Below are 8221 nucleotides of genomic sequence, written 5' to 3'. Positions count from 1 at the left end.
CAAGAGCAGCTGAGGTGGCTCTTCCCTGCCGAGTGCTGGTTCTGCCCTGCCATACTGGACCTCTCCCATGGAGGAGCATGCCCGCCCCACCCCCACCCTCTCTCACCCCAGGCTATTTCTGTCTCTTGTTCTAAAGGTCAGTGCCTTTCCTGGGATGTGGCAGCTGCCACCTTTTTCCCTTCTAAGTGACCCTGGCCCCTGCCCAGGGGCAAGAGGTTGTTTCTGATGGCTTTCCCCAGGTCTGGCCTGGGCAGGCCCTCTCTTCAGCACACAGGGCCCTCAGGGTCATTGCTGGGTCTGCAGGGCTTGTCCAGCTCTGGACTGACACGTTGGCCACATCAGCAGTCAGAATCCTCCCATCGTCCCCTCCGCAGCAGAACAACCGAGGCAAGTGCTGACTGTTCCAGGTGCTTGCTCGGCCAGCTTGGAGGAGAGGACAGGAGGAGGTGGCATGCCTTCCTGGGAGCATGAGAGCATCCTCATGAGAGCGTCAGGGTAGCACCGCTTTCTACCAGCTTGGCATCTGTGCCTTTGAGAGCTACGGTCTATGAATGGGGACCAGAGGCAATTGTCCCCGCAGAAATCCCTCATGTCTAGCATTAGTGCAGACTTTCTGGAAGAAAAGTGGTGAGCCATAGTCTGTTATTCCACAGGAGAGCCTTCCCATTCCCCGTCTGGCATTGCCTGAGTCAGCCCTCTTGAGAAAGGTATGGCTTCTTCCAAGTGACCAACAAAAACCGCTGGAGACTCAGGGCCCTCGGTACCCATGGCCACCATTGCCATGTGACTGACCCTAGTAGCTGACCTGCCTGATGGTTACAGCGCAGTGTCCCAGCATCAAGAGAGCTCCCTGTTCAGCATCTCCTGTGCTGGTTTCAACTTCACAGAGGAGAGGGTGGACTTCAAGCCAACTGGGTCCAATCTAGTGGTTCCTGCTCTTCTAGGGGTCTAGAGTGTGTCCTGACCAGGGAGGTGCCAGGAGAAGTATGGGGAGCCTAGTTGAGCACAGAGCAGGGCTGTGCTGATAATGGCACAACTCAATGAGAGCCGAGCTGCCTCCATTCCATCAACCAAAAGGTACAAAGAGAAGAACATGGTGTTGTGTGTAGCCCGTGTCTGCAACCCTACTGTTCTGGGAGCTGAGGCAGGAGGACCCTGAAAGTCTGTCCCCGAAAAGGGAAAGGAAGGTAAGGGAAAGAAAGGAAGCTCAGCTCTGGATTGCTGGTGGGAAGGAAAGGAGGACCCACCCCAACAGGTCTCCTGCCTCTCCATCTTTGTCTTCATGACTCCCTCAGGTACCGACCCCCTCCCCCATACAGACTTGCTAGGGGGAATCAGGACTGAAAAACAAGATAAACAGAAGGGAAGGGGGCTCAGGAGGCACATTCCAGAGCTAAAAATAACAGGGTCAGCTGGCAGGCTGGCAGCTTCAGCCTTCCTCATCCCCCCAGGGCCCCAGCCAGGCTCCTCCTCTCCTCCAGCTCTCAGCTGGGCTCCCAATCTGGGAAGCCTGGGCTGCATCTGCTGAGATCATGCTGGCATCCCCTCCCCACGCCACCAGCAACTAAGGAAGGGAGAAGGCCCACCCCAGCTAGCCCGCCCTCCTCTCCCATGGCTAACCAGGTCCCCAGCTCATTGGCTTAACCTCTGGCCTGCATTCCCTTAAAGTTATGACGAAATGCACAGGTTTGACTGATCAGCAAAGGTGTTTGGGTGCCCACGTCAGTGAAAGGTGAGTCCTCCTTACAAATACTCTACACTCCATCCATCCCTAACCAAGTCCACTGCTAGGTGGGAAACACGGGAGAAAAAGGAAGTTCCAGGAAACGAACCAAACTCATCATGTACCTACTACGAGCCAGAACCCTGAAATTCCAACCCTTAGAAGGAGAAGGAAGACAATGCTGGTCTTTTGAAAGATTTAAATTTTTGTTTATTTATTTCTCCGGACATGGTTTCTCTGTGTAACAGTCTTGACTGTCCTGGGACTCTCTTTGTAGACCAGGCTGGCCTATATGGTGCGATGTTTTTTCTCTTACTCTTTTGGCTTTTTGAGGGGCCTACTACCCAGCTCCCAAAATGCATTACACACACGCGCATACACACACACACACACACACACACACACACACACACACACGAGAGGCCTTTGTTTTGTTTCTTGTCAACTTTTCTTAAAATTATCCCATTTACTCTCTTTTTTTTTTTTAGAATTTTGCTTTATTGATATAGATTTAATCTCCCATTTACTTTTTGTCTCTGGGCTTTTACCTTTCTCTTTCTTTTGCGAATTGTACTTTCACTCCTACTCGGCAGCTGGCTGGGTAGTCCTAGTACCCTCCTTCCCTTGTGTGCTTCTTCTTCCTCCTATTTATTCTCTCTGCCTGCCAGCCCCGCCCATCCTTGCTCCTGCCTTGGTACTGGCCACTCAGCTCTTTATTAGAGCATCAGGGGTTTTAGATCTGGCCATAGTAAATTCCTATGACCCGGTCTCGGGCAACTGTGCCCAGCTCCGTTCACACAGACCTCCTCTCTGCCTTGTAGGCTCTGTGGTGCAAGCGTGGACTCTGTTTTGTTTACCACGTGTGCGGGGACCTCTTCCCTCCCTAGCCCAGCCCACAACCTGTCCCTCAGTTCCATCCTGCCCTGGTCTCTGTACTTGAACTCCCTCTACCATCTACACACTCCACCTCTCACCTCCCCCCACCTCTCCTTCCAGAGATCTGCCTGCAGCCAACCTCACCCCTACCCTCTCTCCATTAGAAGCCAGAGTGTTGCCACATCCTGCCAGTCCCCTGGGCAAACTTCACAATGGTTATACAATGCATTTACCTCAAAAACCAAACTCCACCCTCTGGGTCAAAAAGCCCTTTAACATCTGGTCCTGCCCCACCCTCCAACCAGCTGCGTGGCAGGGGCAGGCAGCATTATTGCAGGGTGGCTCTCTCTCTCTGGAAAATCTTCTAGTAATCACTTGCCTGCTGACCTTCAGATCTCCCCTAGAATGCTACCTTCTCTTGTTTTTCGTTCGGTTTTAGTTTTTGGTTGTAAGCCTAACTTTTTGTGGCCCAATTACCACCTTCTCAAAAAGATCTTACCCCAACTGCCCGAGATTCTGTTTGTACTGTAATCCTACATATATATTTATATTTAAATATACATTCTATATATTTAGATTCCCAACATACACACACACACACACACACACGTTTTTTTTAAGATGGGGGTTTCACCTCAGCCAGACTGGCCTCCAACTTGTTAGGAAGCCAAGGATGGCCTTGAATCCCTGGTCCGCTCGTCTCCATTTCCCAAGGGCCTCGGTAACGGGCATGAGCCACCATGCCCAACTTGCCAGGTCTTTTATATTCCAGCCACTTGTTCCATGCATTCATTCATTCGTTGTGGCTCAGCTACCCGACTACCACTCACCCATGGGACACAGGAACCCTGCTATCTCACTTTTGGCTGGGTCTGCAGCATCCTAATGGGGTCTGGCACCTGTAGGTACCAGGAAGGATCCTCTGGATGATCAGGACCACCCTTGCCCAGACCCCAGGGAGCTTTCAAATATGATCCACTGAACACAGAGAGGTGGCTATTAAAATGCCCTAGGGCTCCCAGAGCCCCCACCAAAGGGAATATGCATTTAAGAAAAGCTGGAGAGATGACTCAGAGGTTAAAAGCACTGGCTGTTCTTCCAGAGGTTCTGAGTTCAATTCCCAGCAACCACATGGTGGCTCACAACCATCTGTACTGAGATCTGGCGCCCTCCTCTGGCGTGTGGGCATACATCGAAGCAGAATGTTGTATATATAATAAATAAATAAATCTTTAAAAAAAAGAAAAGAAGGGGGCTGGAGAGATGGCTCAGAGGTTAAGAGCACACTGATTGCTCTTCCAGAGGTCCTGAGTTCAATTCCCAGCAACCACATGGTGGCTCACAACCATCTATAATGAGATCTGGTGCCCTCTTCTGGCATACAAACATACATGGAAGGAATGTTGTATACATAATAAATAAATAAATCTTTAAAAAAAAAAAAAAAGAAAAGAAAAGCTGGCCTAGCTGGGCAGTGGTGGCGCACGCCTTTAATCCCAGCACTCAGGAGGCAGAGGCAGGTGGATCTCTGTGAGTTTGAGACCAGCCTGGTCTACAAGAGCTAGTTCCAGGACAGGCTCCAAAATCACAGAGAAACCCTGTCTCGAAAAAGCAAAGAAAAAAAAAGAAAGAAAGAAAGAAAGAAAGAGAAAAGCTGGCCAGTGCAGATGGTTCACTGGTCCCTCATTTCCTTAGAACTGAAACTGGTGATGAGCTGCACTGAGGAAGATCCTGCCTCCTTGGCCATCAGCGCTCATCCACAAGCAAGTGAGAAGCACACGGGTGGCATTGAGGATGCTGCAGAACCAAGTGTGGGTCATCCCCCTGCTTCAGCACTGATATTGATCCCTGGGCTTTTGCAATTGGTCTACCAGTGAGCTATATGTCTACAGCGTGCTCTCTCTCTCTCTCTCTCTCCCTCCCTCTTTCTCTTTCTCTCTCTCTCTGTTGTGTGTGTCTCCAATTTTCTAGGAAGAAGGTCTCCATAAATTACCCAGACCCATCTTGGATGCCTTATGTAGTCCAGGCAACTTCCTGCCTCAGCCTTCCAGTAGCTGGGTTGACAATTTGAGTAAGGGTTTACTCAAGGTAGAAGCCAAGGTCATCAGGGATTCTGGAACCCAGGACAGGTCTGGAAACTCATGAAACCCCTGCCCCACCTCCATTTTATCACTAAGTAGCAAGCACTCTGTGGAGAAGAGGACGGGAATGGTCCAGAGGGTCTAATAAAGCTCCCCACTAAAGAAAGAAAGAAAGAAAGAAAGAGAGAGAGAGAGAGAGGGAGGGAGGGAGGGGAAGGAAGGAAGGAAGGAAGGAAGGAAGGAAGGAAGGAAGCCGGGCGGTGGTGGCACATACCTTTAATCCCAGCACTCAGGAGGCAGAGGTAGGCGGATCTCTGTGAGTTCGAGGCCAGCCTGGTCTACAGAGTGAGTTCCAGGAAAGGCTCCAAAACCACACAGAGAAACCCTGTCTCAACCCTACCCCTAAAAAAAAAAAATAAAAAGGAACCAGGTAGCCATATCCTCATACAGCCCTCATCCCTCATGTTCAGAAAGTACCTGCCCTGTGCGGTGCCCCAGGAAGGGCTCACTGCATAAAGGGAGACTCCTTCAGAGACAGGTAGGATAAATACTGGCAGGTTCTTTTAATTTTTCATGTTATTCTTGATGTTTGAACCTTTAATTTTACCTTTATGTATAGATGTTTTGCTAGCATGTGTGTGTCTATGTCATGTGTGTGCCTGGTGCCTGGAGAGACCAAAAGAGAGCATCAGATCCCCTGGGACAGGAGTTTGTGGGTGCTTGGAATAGAACCCAAGTTGTCTTCTAGAAGGGAAGAACAGTCAGTGTTTGTCTTACCTGATGAGCCATCTCTGCAGCCTGAACCCCTTAATTACTATTTATTTATATTTATTTATTTATGTGTATGTGTCTGTGTGTATACCAAAGACACAACAATCTTCAGGAGCCAGTTCCACCAACCAGATGGGTCCTTAGTTTCCAATCCTCAGCCCTGGGTAGTTGTCTTTACCCACTGAGCCATCTTGCCAGCTTCACTAATGGTTTCTCTGTGAAACCACAGAGGTTTCTACCTGCTGAGGCCAGTGAGATAGCTACCTCAACTGCTCTTCCAGAGGACCCAAGTTTGGTTCATTGTCATCTGTTCACAACCGCCTGCAACCGGAGCTCCAGGGGGATCTGAAGTCTCTGACCTACACACCCACACCCTGCCAGACCGCCTGCAACCTGATCTACAGGAGATCTGAACACTCTCTGTCTCTCTCTCTCTCTCTCTCTGTCTCTCTCTCTGTCTCTCTCTCTCTCTCTGTCTCTCTCTCTCTCTCTCTCTCTCTCTCTCTCTCTCTCTCTCTCTCACACACACACACACACACACACACACACACACACACACAGAGCCAGACCCCTCGCCTAGTGGCCCTAGCTCCTTTCTAGACCAGATGCACCTGAGTCTGATTCCACCCCACCCCCACGCCGGTCCGTGTGGCCCGAGCACAGTGGCACTGACTGAGTCTAGACAACCCTTCAGATTTTCTTTGCCTCTTTTTTCGAGCTGAGTAACCTAGTGGTGGCAGACGAGGTCCCACCATGGAGCCAGCCAGCACCGAGGCCCAGAGGCAGCTGGAGTCGCCATGGAAACCGCTAGTGCAGCGCCTCACAGGGTCTGGCCTTTTCACTCCGCCTTTTTGGCAGGCTTCCTCAGCCACCCAGAAACCCATTCACCGGGCGAACCGGGGCCTCTCCCCACCCACCCCTCCCTGCCCTTCGGCCCCCTTCAGTGAGTTCTGCCTCCCCTCCCTCTTCCCCTCGCGGCTCCTCCCAGCTACCCTCCCTTCTGTCGGCCCAGCCAAAGCCCTGGGAGGGGAGATCAGAGCCTAGGAAGGGCTCGGTTTTCAATTCTAAGCCGATTTCCCCTGCACAGGCAGTGAGCCCTTTCATGCATTTCCCCTATTATCATAAACGCAGGAACTTGCATTAGGATGAATGAGCAGGAACTCCCGTCTTTGTCAGAGGCTTGGCAGACGGCCAGCCATAGAATGACCTAAAACACTCCGAATTAAATGGAACTGGAGAGGGGGTGGAGATCCCTGAGGAGTGAGAATAGGGAAGGGGGTGGCCTCTGGTCTCTAATTATAATAACAGAGCATTCCCGGTGTGTCCGGGCTCTGTGCTAAGCCTGGTGCACAGATGCTCTTTAAATCCTCACAGAACGTCTACATCCCCTCGGTCCCCACCCCCATTTTTATAGAGGATGAAACAGAGGACCAGAGATGTCAAGAAGCAGGACCAACATTGCCCAGCAAAGGAACCCTGGAGTCGGAATTCAGATCCTAAACTTCAAGGTCATCCCTCTGAGGGTCCGTCGCTCCACGTAGCCAGTTCTCACGAACAAGACCCTGACTCCCCCCCCCCCCCGCCATTTCACTCCCCTACCTCCCACCCCACCCACCTCCCTTCAGTCTTGCTCTATTTCCATCTTCACAGTAATTTTACACACCAGACTTGCTGCCTCAAATTGGATCTAGACAGTTAAAAGAGAGAGCTGCTCCAGGGAGAGAGAAGAAGGTTCCTGACACCCTGTCTGGTCATGTAGTGCAGCCTGGTGCCACAGTCTTAGCTTTCTACACCAGCAGAGCCCAGGCTGATCAGCAGTGTATACACTGGCACGGGGTCAGTACCCTGCTCATGTGTTTATCACGTGCTGGGCTAGTGAGCCCCCTCTCCAGATCTCAGTCCCTCCCTTTTGGCCTTCCAGCAGAAAGCAAGGGCTGCAGGAAAACGAAGTCTGAATGGGTTTACAGCCGGGCCAGGTGGGCGTGGCTGCTTTCTGTCCGAGTAACCGTTCTGGAAAGGCGCGTCTGACCCTCAGGGGCGGAGCCCTAGAAACTGCTGCGCTGAGAGCTGAGTTCTCACCTTACACACAACTAAGAAGGCCACAGGACAGGGAACCCTGATTGCTTTTCGGGCTGGGGGGGGGGGGGGGACTTGATTGGGGGAGGGGGAGGGAAATGGGAGGCGGTGGCGGGGAAGAGACAGAAATCTTTAATAAATAAATTAATTAAAAAAATAAATAAATAAGGAAAAAAAAAAGAAGGCTGCGTTCATTGACGTCCCCTTCTGGATTTTTAAGTGTGCAATCTCTACTTCCTTCCAGAACACAGACACAAATGGATGTCTTTTTTTTTTTTTCAGATGGCAAGAATTTCACAGTGACTAAAACAAGCAAAATCTCCTGCCCTCAGGGAGCAAGGAACCAAAGTGGAGTAGGATAGACAGTAAATAAACACATCTTTAAAAAAAATACTATGTCAGTTCGAGACCAGCCTGGTCTACAGAGCGAGTTCCAGGACAGGCTCCAAAGCCACAGAGAAACCCTGTCTCAAAAAAAAAAAAAAAAAAAAAAAAAATACTATGTCAGGAAATGGAAGCTGTGTATGAATGAACCAGCAGAAAAGATCAATGAACGCAATCGTTTAGAGGTCAAGATTAGACCTGAGAAGCAGTCTAGTCTGAACCCCTCGATTTACAAATGAAGGCCCAGGGAGGAAGCTTAAGGTCACAGGGTGAATTATTGGTAAAAGCTAGGCTGGAATTCAGCTCTCCT

General features: G+C 50.5%; 1 long non-coding RNA gene across 1 annotated transcript; it reads left to right on the top strand.

Annotated features, from left to right (window-relative positions):
* The first annotated feature begins 1063 nt into the window (after nt 1–1063).
* On the top strand, nt 1064–7829 carry LOC121452189. The gene is made up of 3 exons (XR_005974820.1): nt 1064–1077; nt 4295–4410; nt 7810–7829. It is a non-coding gene; the product is annotated as an uncharacterized LOC121452189 (long non-coding RNA).
* Nucleotides 7830–8221: the final 392 nt, after the last annotated feature.

This window comes from Microtus oregoni, unplaced genomic scaffold (assembly GCF_018167655.1).
Source record: "Microtus oregoni isolate MIOR12 unplaced genomic scaffold, Mior012 000009F_ref0000495, whole genome shotgun sequence".
In the NCBI taxonomy this organism is placed as follows: Eukaryota; Metazoa; Chordata; class Mammalia; order Rodentia; family Cricetidae; genus Microtus; species Microtus oregoni.
Note: the sequence above shows the minus strand (reverse complement) of the source record. Positions and strands in the feature narration are given on the sequence as shown.